This window comes from Triticum dicoccoides, chromosome 6B (assembly GCF_002162155.2).
Source record: "Triticum dicoccoides isolate Atlit2015 ecotype Zavitan chromosome 6B, WEW_v2.0, whole genome shotgun sequence".
NCBI classification, from domain to species: domain Eukaryota; kingdom Viridiplantae; phylum Streptophyta; class Magnoliopsida; order Poales; family Poaceae; genus Triticum; species Triticum dicoccoides.
Window position 1 is genome coordinate 179,694,042 of NC_041391.1, and position 11,583 is coordinate 179,705,624.

The following is an 11,583-nucleotide window of genomic DNA, read 5'->3' on the forward strand; positions in this document are numbered from 1 at the left end:
GCACTACCCACCTTCTTCCCCGCACATCCCACGACCCAAGCTCCCTGACACATCTCACCACAGTAGCCCCCAATCCCCTCCAGCACCATCCACGGGTCCACCTGGACTTCCTACGCCGCGGGCAGCAGTTCCGCCCGGCGATCCCCTCCACCTTCCTCCAGCACGGGGCGCTGCCGCCTTGACCAGGCCAAAGCAGCCACGCTCCTTCGCCGCTAGATCCCGTTGCCTGCCACCTGCAGATCCGGCGATCCCTGGCACCATGACCCACACACCGCCGCCCCCCGTTCGTATCCGCCATCCGCGATGAGCCCGGGCACCACGCGCCGTCGTGCCGCGACCAACTGCCCAACCGTGATGCAACGGTCTCCGCCGTCCCACACGCACAGTCGCTCTCACCCAGGTGCCGCTGCAAGCCTGCCGACGGACCACCTCACCCGGATCCGGCGCGCCCCTGATCCACAACATCCACCAACCACCACGGCGGCCCGACCCACCACCTTCCTCTAGCGTTGCCACCTGATTCCCGCTGGGGTGATCTGGAATCTGTGGATCCGGGGTTAGGGGAGGTTTGGCCGACGCCGTCGGCCGGGCTGATCTCCAGCAGATGCACGACCAGCGTGGAGGTGGACCGAGGCCCCGCGTGCAGTGCCTACCTCCCGCCGCTGCAGTGCGTGGCCGTCCACAAATGGTGAAGTCCACGCCACTGAAGGTCGCCCGCGGTCCATGTTTCCAACGCGTGCAGCTCATAGCCCGCTGATTGTGCAGTGCGGCAGTGCGTGCTTGCATACAAGTGCGTCGAATGAGGAATTTTTGCAATCCACAGCTACTCCGCTTGTGCAGTTCGCAAAGCACTTGCGTGCAGAAAAATTTGGCGGCACGGCTTTCTCTTGTTCTCCCCTTCTGCAGGTCATGTCGCATTCCAACAGTCAGCCTCTCTCAATCCACCACCATGGCTGCCGGATCTGGCCCAACAGCCACTTCTGTCTCCGGTTCCCCCCATTCTAACTCCTTTCTTCTTCCCCAACATCCACGAGGAGGACGACGAGCGAGTCACAAGCAGCGACCACTGAAGGTGGGCGGCACGCGACCTTGCAGTACGACGCGGCAACAAAAACTTCTTCAGTGAGGACTTGTAGCTCACCAGCGAGTGGCTTGCGGTTGGCATAATGCGGTCGGTGTCCAGCGCCCATGGGTAGCCTCTGTCAACCCATTCAGGTGAAGGAGCACTTCTACTGATGAATCCCGTTGATGTTGGACTCACAGTACGGAAAGTGTACTCCGCGGGGAGTCGATGATGGCTACACGCACCTGCTGAGTGCACTGCTTCAGCGATGACCTTTTGTGATGCTCAGATGTGGTTCAGTGTAAATGTTGTTTGAAGTTTGCTTGGCTGATACTCCGCCACTCGAGCAGCATGACCATGGTGATGCAGTGCACAACGACTCTAGCATGCAGTGCAGTGGGTGTGTGCCCTCCTCGAGTACTCCTCGACTCCACGCCACCTTGTAGTATGGGCGTCAGTGAATTCTTCTTCGTCGAAGACATGCAGCTTGTTGGCGAGTGGCTCGTGGTTTAGGAAGCACGGGCGTGCAGTCCACTACTTGACTTTTTGTTTGTATTTTGAGGTGGTGCAGTGCGGCGGTGTTTCTCCTTGGGGCATGTGCGTGGAGTACATTTTTTATGATAAAGTTGGGCGGTGTAGTTCACTTCATCCATGTTTTGCATTTTGGAGATTTTTTTTGAAGTGCACTCAGTTTGTGTAAAAAGAATATGTTTCATTATCCCTATGTATGAAATGCAAAAAATGTTTCGTGTTTCAAAAATCAGTTGGCTACATCAACGTCTGCAGTCCGTTTGGTCCTCGGATGTGGTTCGTTTTTGAGAGTGATGCCGTTCACTTGCGCACATCGTGGAAGTGCGAATTTTTTAGCGAAACAATTAAAAAAATAATGCGGTCCACTACGATATTTGTCGCGGTTCACTTGCCTCATCTCTACGGTCCACTCTTGTTCATAAAAAAAGCTGGAAAAAAACAACAAAAACTCGTCTGAGAAAAATTTACGTTCGACAAAAGAAATCATAAAGTTCACTTGCCTGTCTGACGCAGTGCGGTTTTCGTCCGATGCAGTGCGGTTTTCTGTCGGATGACGTACACTCGCTGATTTGGGTGTCGCAAAAAAACAGAGTGTCCGCACTTTCGTAATTTTAAAATTGCTCTTAAACCATAAAGAATTAGAGGGAGCGTTCTACATGAAAAAGTTGTGTCTAGACGATATCTTTCCAACAGCGTACAATTTAAATCATTTCGACCAGCGGTTTGTAAAAATTTCTCGAAAAACGGCCGCTGCCTCTCGTAGTTAGCCGCATGATTTTTGAAATTAACTAAAAACCGTAAGGAATCTCAAAACCATTTCTACATATGAAAGTTGCGCCTTGTCCATAGCTTTCCAACGACATATTACACGCCTCGTTTCGACAAACGGTTCAAAAACTAGAGCGAAAACAGTACCAAAAATTGCAAAAATTTCAAAAAAACGTAATTCCGCGATTTAGTAAATTTGAAACTGCTCTTAAACCGTAACAAATTAGAAAACATAATAGATATGAAAAAGATGCACCTTGACGATATCTTTCCAACGGCGTATCATTTGCTTTATTCCGATGAGCGGTTTAGAAAAAATCACAAAAATACGCTTGCTGCCACTCGTCATCCGCCGCGCCGTTTTTGAAACTGCTCTTAAACCACGAGGAATCTTGAAAAGTGTTCAACATAGCGAAGTCGCGCCTAATCCATAGCTTTTCAACAGTATATTATACGCCTCGTTCCGATAAACAATCAAAAAATTAGAGCGAAAACAGTACCAAAAAAACACTGCATGCAGTTTTTTCCGACGTGAAGTTCACTAGTCTATATTGCAGTGCTCGTCGTCAAGAAGATGCAGTGCACTTGCGTTCAGCGTGCAGTGCGGAAGTGCTGTGCAGAATAGTTATTCTGCTAATATTAGCATAATAGACCCAAGCGTTCCTATTGACTGACCTATCACAACCGGGTGGAGAGGTCAAAGCCCGTCCGGTGAAAGTCAAAGGGCTAGATCTCATGGTCAACTGCTCCAGGGTTAGTTGGGATGGGGGGGCTGGTGGGGTAGCAATGCCACCAGAGCATCGCACCGGGCCCTCATACATGTCGTACGGTGTGGTGGCATGTCTGAAGAGGCAACACGCGTCTCCTGGGTGTGGCCCCCCTCACGGACGGCACCGCCGCCGGCACCTGGAGGGGGGAAACAGTCGCGTCGGGTTTACATGAAGGGGAGCTTGCTGTGGGTTTAGCCCGGACATTGCTCCCAAGTGTTCCTATGGGCTGGCCGTCGGCATACCTTTGCCACGTGGCATTCCCTCGTTGGTTAGCGTGTGTGACGGCGTCGTCTATTGCCGTTTGGTGATATTCTCTGCCGACGGTGTATCTATGCCGACGGCCACACGGAAGCCGTCGACATATATACCTATGCCGATGGTCTGACACAAATACATTGACGTTATCTACGCTGACGAGTGTATGCCGATGGTGGCCGTCGTCATAGACGTAGGCCGATGGCAAAGGGCCTATGCCGATGGCCCGCGGCCGTCGGCATAAGTTGTTAGTCCGGTGGTGAATATCCTTAGCTCATCCGGAAGTGCACCAGAACATGTTCCTGAGGGGAGCCATCCTATTTTTGCCGCCGTGCACTTGCCATGATGCAACGTATATCTGTGTTTCCCTTGTGTATCCTAGTGCTCGCGGGATCACGGCTATCTCACCAGGCTCAAGGGGGCAACACCCTTCTTTTCTCTTTTGCAATGCTAATGGCCAAAGGTGAGATCCATTACGCGTGTGAATAACAACATCAGAAACTGTTAGAATGCTATGTTGTGGGCATCACTTCTAAGTTCGATGAGATAGCTATAATTTCAGAACTGTTAAAAAACCAAAAATCGAGATGACCTTAAAGCGTCGTGGCCATTCTTTCTGTCTATAAGCTGCCATCATCATTTTCTCATCACGTGTTCCAGCAAAATCACAAAAGGACAGGCCCACCATTCCTTTCTCATATCTTCTTAGATGAGGGGACCTTTAGAAGAAGTGGCAATTACTTGATCATCAAATAAGCATTCCCTCAACAATGAACTCCAAAGAGATTGAATAGAAGATATTCACTATAGCTTACATGTATGGATTCCCGCTGCTAGTTCGGTTCCTCATCTTTGTTGCCAGCTTATCAGCCATTTCTTCAATATCGGGTAGGAACTTGAAGGCGTGATAATTAACTCTGCATCTTGATACGTCTCGAACGTATCTATAATTTTTGATTGTTCCATGCTATTATATTGCCCGTTTTGGATGTTTATGGGCTTTACTTTACACTTTTATATCATTTTTGGGACTAGCCTACTAACCGGAGGCCCAGCCCGAATTGCTGTTTTTTGCCTATTTCAGTGTTTCGAAGAAAAGGAATATCAAACGCAAACGGGATGAAACCTTCCGGAGCGATCTTTCTGGAACAAATGCAAACTAGGAGACTTGGAGTGGACGTCAAGAAGTAAACGAGGCGGCCACGAGGGTGCCCGGCGCTCCCTAGGGGGGTGGGCACGCCCCCACCCTCGTGGACCCTCGTGGCTCCATCGACATACTTCTTCCTCCTATATATATCCACGTACCCCAAGAACATATAGGAGCACCACGAAAACCTAATTACACCGTCGCAACCTTCTGTATCTGTGAGATCCCATCTTGGAGCCTTCGCCGGTGCTCCGCCGGAGGGGGAATCGACCATGGAGGGCTTCTACATGAACACCATAGCCTCTTCGATGAGTTGTGAGTAGTTTACCACAGACCTTCAGGTCCATAGTTATTAGCTAGATGGCTTCTTCTCTCTCTTTGAATCGCAATACAAAGTTCTCCTCGATCTTCGTGGAGATCTATTCGATGTAACTCTTTTTGTGGTGTGTTTGTCGAGATCCGGTGAATTGTGGGTTATGATCAAGTTTATCTATGAGAAATATTTGAATCTCCACTGAATTCTTTTATGTATGATTTGTTATCTTTGCAAGTCTCTTCGAATTATCAGTTTGGTTTGGCCTACTAGATTGATCTTTCTTGCAATGGGAGAAGTGCTTATCTTCGGGTTCAATCTTGCGGTGTCCTTTCCCTGTGACAGCAGGGGCAGCAAGCACTACAAAAAATACACTTCCATGATGATACGTGTTTGTCACAGTAGGTCGCGTTTTTTGTCATGCATGTACATCCATGACGATTTTATGACAGAATCAAGATAGTCATAACTGTGCTATCGTAGAAGTGTTCCATGACATTACCAAAATTATCATCACGAAAGTGTCCACTTCCATGACGATAAATCGCGCGTCATAGAAGTGCTTTCGTCAAGGGTGACCGACACATGGCATCCACCGTAACGGAACACCGTTAAGCTATCGGGTCGGGTTTTGGATCCGATAACCCGTTAGCAGCCCCGACCAATGGGGATTTTCCACGTGTAAAATCATCATTGGCTGGAGGAAACAAGTGTCGGCTCATCGTTGGGACAGATGTCATCCACTCATTGGACAGAAGGCGCCTATAATACGTCAACACGTGGCACGGCCCAACAGAGGCCCATTCCTGTGAAAAGCCAGGCCTGTTTGACTTGGTCAAAAGGCGGCGGGCCGGCCCATGGAAAGCCTGTTAATGGCCTGTTCGCATATAGCCCATTTACAGCCCGCTAACCCAAGGCCCGTTACGCCCTATCCGAATTAGGCCCAGTAGCGTCATCTGGGCCATCCAATATGATTCGAGCCCGTTTTCACTTCTGGCCCATGTATGGCCCATGACGTCTATGAGGCCCTTTGTAACTCTTGGCCTATTAACGGCCCATGGTGAAACTGGCCCATAATGAACAGTGTATCACTTTACACCCATTAACGGCCCGTGGTAAAACTGGCCCGTAATGAACAGTGTACCACCTTATACCCATTAACGGCCCGTTATTCTGTTGGGCCGTTTCCAGCCCATGTTATCTTTCGGCCTTCTCAGAGCCCATTTATTCTTGGGCTCATTTCTAGCATTCGTTTACTTACGTCCCGTTACTGTCATTTTCTGCTTGTGGGCCAAATTCAGCCCGTGGTTACAGTCGGCCCGTTTGTGGTCCGTTAATACGTTGGGACGTTTTCATAGTGTCATCAAATACGGCCTATTAACGATTGCCCGTTATGGTCGGCCCATGAACGGACGATTCCAACTCTAGCCCGTTTATGGCCATAATGCGGTCTGTTTGGCCCATGTTTGGCCAATCGATCATACGGCCCGTATAAGGCCCATTGATGATACAGCCCGCAGAAGGCCCATTGTTTCTACGGCCCATAGAAGGCCCATTTTTTCTATGACCCGTGGAAGGCCCACTGTTACTACGGCCCGTAGGAGGCCCAGTGTCACTACAGTAAATATTAGCCCATGTTTATTGTGGCCTAGTTTTAAAAAATAGGTTATTGCAGCCACTAGCAAACCGCGGAAAAAGAACTACAATGACTACAAGCAAACAAATAAACAAGACAACAAGGAAATAAATAAGCAAGCAACTAACGCTAGGCTATCACGGCTATTACACATATTACATCCACTGGGCATTAAAGTTCGCCACCAGTGCAAATATAGGGAACAAAGTAGCATATCATATACACTGGTTGTCAAAGTTGGCGACCAACGCAAATAAACACCGCAGCAAAACAAATCCAAAACTGAAACCACTTCAGAAGATCTCAAGAAACAATATCCTAGGTACCCATAATGCTGGCAAGATGCTTAGCAAGCATATTAACTTTCTCTTGGTTGGCGCTTAAATCCTCCAGCGCTTGCTGTTGCACCAGGAAATATGCATCTGAATTCTGCAGGGACTTCCTCAGTCCTTCAGCTTCCTGTCATAGCACATCTGATTGATGTCTTTAAACTTGAAGTTGAGACTCAAGAAGACGAACTGATTCAGGCAGCGAGTTCGAAGAGCTTGTGCCAGCAGTAGTGGCCAGTAACTCGAACACTACATCAAGACAAGACTTTTGGGTTCTCTCACTGTCGTCAAAATAGTTTTTATCAGCTTTCTTGGAGACCAATAGGGATGTCTCACTATCTTGAACCTTATCTGCATTACTTCCTTTACCATTGGATAACGCGGTACTGTTCTCCAATATTTTGTCCGCATTCTAAAAGAGAAACAAGCAGACACATCACATGTTTACCATGTTGTATATGAAATTCATTTTGGTAAATGAGTTCAGTAGTAAAGTGGACAGGATAACAACATGAAATAAACATATATCTATGTGCCATGGTCACTTAAAGGTCTATATCATTCTAGTTTTTGTTGCCAAATCAAGGTAGAGACACAGTTCAAATAATATTTGTTCAAGACAAAGCAGAATAGACATAATATAAGTGTGGGAAACTATAGAGCAATAACAACACTTGTAATGTGCATGACATGAGAACATAACTGTTTATTCAATTTAAACTGAAATCAACATAGAACAGGTTACAACAGCAAACCAGTTAAAGAAACAGGTTTAAAACATACCTGTTGCGCATTGGAGTTTCAATTCCATCCTTCAAATTTGAAAATAGTTGGTATGAGTAAATACAGTAATGCAAGAGCAAAGGAGTATGAACCATAGCTACAGAACCTGACCTGAGAACAAATCTTCTTCTCCTTTAAGCGTTGAGTTGGGATTCGGAGTGGTGGTCCTCGTGCTTTGGGCACTGCAGTTCCCTTACTATCTGCTCGTGTTTGGGTGCTCTGTGGTGGAGACGGTGCTGTGTCAACTGGAACTGGGTTACTATCTATCGGGGTTGGGGTTAGAAGGGGTGTAGCTGGTTCTCTGTCCAACTGGGTAGGGGTACAATCTGCGAGAGTCTGGGTTATGTGTGGTGGATCTGGTCCTTGGGCAAGTAAAACCGTTGTTCTATCTGCATCAACTGGTAGCACTATCTTTTCTGAAGACCGTGCTGTTACTCCCTTAGATACTGCCATCACACTCTCCAATTGAAATGGCTGATAAACAAGAAAAGTAGTTGAAAGTATAGACAATGTATGATAAACAGGTGCAATGGATAGTGGGGAATAAAAGAGGGCATGAAATAATTCATATTTATGTTGTCTAACCAAACAGGATAGCATGACACAATTTCACATATATGATGGCTAACTAAACAGGATAGCATGACACAATTTCACATTATGATGGTTAACTAAAAAAGATGGAAAGACATAGTTCAAAATATGAGACTATGTAAACATGATGACATGACATAACTATATAATGTGTTTATTAAATAGGTTGGCATGCCATAATTCACATACATTCATGGATAGAATGCCATAATTCAAAATATGATGACTGTAAACACTAAACAGGATGAGATGATATAACTATATGATATCTTTATTAAATGGGTTGCCATGCCATAATTCAGATAGATGATGCGTATGTACTATGTAAACATGATGGCATGGTATAATTCAAATATATGATTTATATAGTAAGCAAGTAAGCAGATGGCAATCCATATATGATGTAAAAACTAAGCAATGCAAGACAACATGCATGACATGGGTAATATAACCCTGCCAAGTTTGAGCATAGACCTTAGGGGGGAAATAGGACTGGTCATCAGTCTCTGAATCCTCCTCTGAGGAGCTCTCTGTAACCAGCAAGATGTCTGCTTCAGTAGGTAGCATTGTCTGCTCTGAATACCTTGTTTTCACTCTAGATACTTCCATCACCGCTTCAAATGGCTGATGCACAGGAAGAGTAGTTGAATATACAAACGTTGTCGACAAATGGAACACGTAATACAAAAAAATGATAGCATGATATAATTCACATACATGATGATTGGCTAAACAGCATGGCATTGCATAATTCACATATATAATGCCTTTGCAACAAGATAGCATTGTATAATTCACATATATAATGTCTTGCAACAAGATGGCAATGCATAATTCACATATATGGTAATTAGACACTGAACAGGTGGCATTCACACAAAGCATGTCTAAACTAATCAAATGACATAGCAATGCGAGACACCATACACACGATATGAGCAACATAACCCTGCCAAGTTAGAGCATACACCTTGGGAGGGGGGGGGAATTGGACTGGTCATCTGTCTCTGAATCCTCCTCTGAGGAGCTATCCGTAACCAACGAGATATACGCTTCGTCAGATAGCATAGTCTACTCTGAAGACCTTGTTTTCACTCCAGAATTTGCCATCACCGTGTCAAATGGCTGATGCACACGAAGAGTAGTTGAATGTACTAACATTGTTGACAAATGTAATATAAAACGAAAAAAAGGATGGCCTGATATAATTTACATATAAGATGACTGGCTAAGTAGGATGGCATTGCAAAATTCACATATATGATGCCTGGCTAAACAAGATGGCGTTGCATAATTCACATAAACGATGGATAAACTAAACAGATGGCATTCACACAAAGGATGTCTAAACTAAGCAGATGACATATTTGATGTATAAAGTAAGCAATGCAAGACACCATATGCATGATATAACCAACATCAGCATGCCAAGTTAGAGTGAAGACCTCAAGGGGTAAATAGGAGTTGTCTTCTTCTTCTGAATCCCCCTCAGAATAGATATCTTCCTCTCGATTACAATCCGAAATGCGTGGAGGGGGGGGGGGGCTGCCTTTGCGCCTACCATGGAGGGACGTCTGCATGAAATTTTATTGCCACGCAAGGCTCGTCTCTTTTGCTCTACATGTTCAGTTCCATTGTTTACAATAACTGTCATGCATAGGAATAAAACATAGTGAGATTATGTAAGGAGTGCATGCAGAAATCCAGAGTGATGGCAGCAACCTGTGGATAGACCCAAAACCAATAATAGCAGGCAGATAATGGCTTTAGGTAAAAAATACAAATAATGGCTTCTTTACTGTTTGTTTCCCACCCAACATGAAACTCATAGTAGACACCGGAGATTAACCAGATAGTAGATAGATACTATTGATTGCGGCCCCGATATGTATCCCACAACCATTTAAAAACTCAAGTTTGACCATTAGTTTGGAGCTGACTCAGAGTCTAATCGATGAACATGACGATAAAGTAGCATGTAATATTAAGCGATGCATAACGTAAGTAGACACGAAAGAGTGCGACCTCTCTTGCGGACCCGTGTAGTCCTCGAGGTCATCTGCTTGGTTGATGATGGTAATGCAGTTTTCATGGCTGCTAGCGGCGGGGAAGAAGATCTGAGGCGGCGAAAGACAGTCTGGAGGCTGGATCCCTGCTGTGCTGGACCCTTCTATCGTTGGAGCAGCTGAGCTGGGGTGGACGACGGTGCAGCAGGAGCGGGACAAACCACATATGGTTTTCTTTGACAACTATCTGTAAGAGAAGTAATTCTGTAAGGGCTCGTTTGAATTGGAGGATTCCAACAATGCAGGGATAGGAAATAGACAGGAATAGGATAGGAATGCACGTGCAAAATAGAGAATTTAAAAACACAGTATTTCTGCCAATCTGGGTGTTTGATTCACAATAATTGGAAGATCACAGGATGCAAAGAAGCATGGTGAGATTAAGTCAAACCACAAGAAAATGTACGGTTATAATGCTATTATGCTACTATCTCTTAGTCTTGTGCTTCATGAATAGGAATTTGAAAAGGAGGACAAGTGAAAATTAAAATTCCTACATTTTTTCTTTCATGGAGACACTAAAGGAACAAATCCGTGTGCTCAGTGGATAATATATATAACATGTAGAGTAAAAAAGAGATGCAACAAGTGTACAACCTCTTTGGCGAAGCCATGTCGATCTCAGCATGATTGGGTTGGCCGGTGAGGATGCTCCGGCTGACTTTGCTGTCGGAGAAGGGGAAGAAGATCTTAGGCGTCTGGAGATGGAGCCCGAGGTACTGCTCCGCTGTGATGGAGGGTTTCGTTGTTGGAGTAGCTCTGGTGAGTTGTACGACGGGAGGCTAAAGCAGGACAAGAGAGGCAACAAACAATGTTAACCTGAGTGGAATTCTAATAGCATCTCCAATACATGACGTAAAATACATAACCACAAAGTGCTAGATGTAAAATACATCAGCTGCTCATCTCTGAACTTAACTGTCGAAACTGAATTTAACTGTCGAAACTGAACTTAACTGTCGAAACTGAACTTAACTATCGAAACTGAACTTAACTATCAAAACTGAATTTTGCTGTCGAAACTGAATTTTGCTGTCGAAACTGAACGCACTAGCAGGTGAGGCTACACGTCTGTCGACTGACTTTTTCATCTTTGGTCAGTCGATTTTGCAGCCGTTGGATACGAAATCAAGGGCCTGCGGTTCATCTTCAACCTCCACCCCCCTGAGCCGCCAGCCACCACCGGCCAAACAACAGCCCCCCGCCTCCCGCGGTCAGCGGTGCGCCACCCCGCCCGCCCCGAAAACACTCCCCACCACCGGTCCGCCGCTGCCCCGGCCATCCCTCTAGGCCCCCCCGTGCCGAGCTTTTTCTCCGCCGATCCCCAC

The 11,583-nt window shown here is 46.1% G+C and overlaps 1 pseudogene; it reads right to left on the bottom strand.

Annotated features, from left to right (window-relative positions):
* Positions 1–3,661: 3,661 nt before the first annotated feature.
* LOC119321013 overlaps positions 3,662–11,583 on the bottom strand; it is a 160,563-nt pseudogene continuing 152,641 nt past the window's right edge.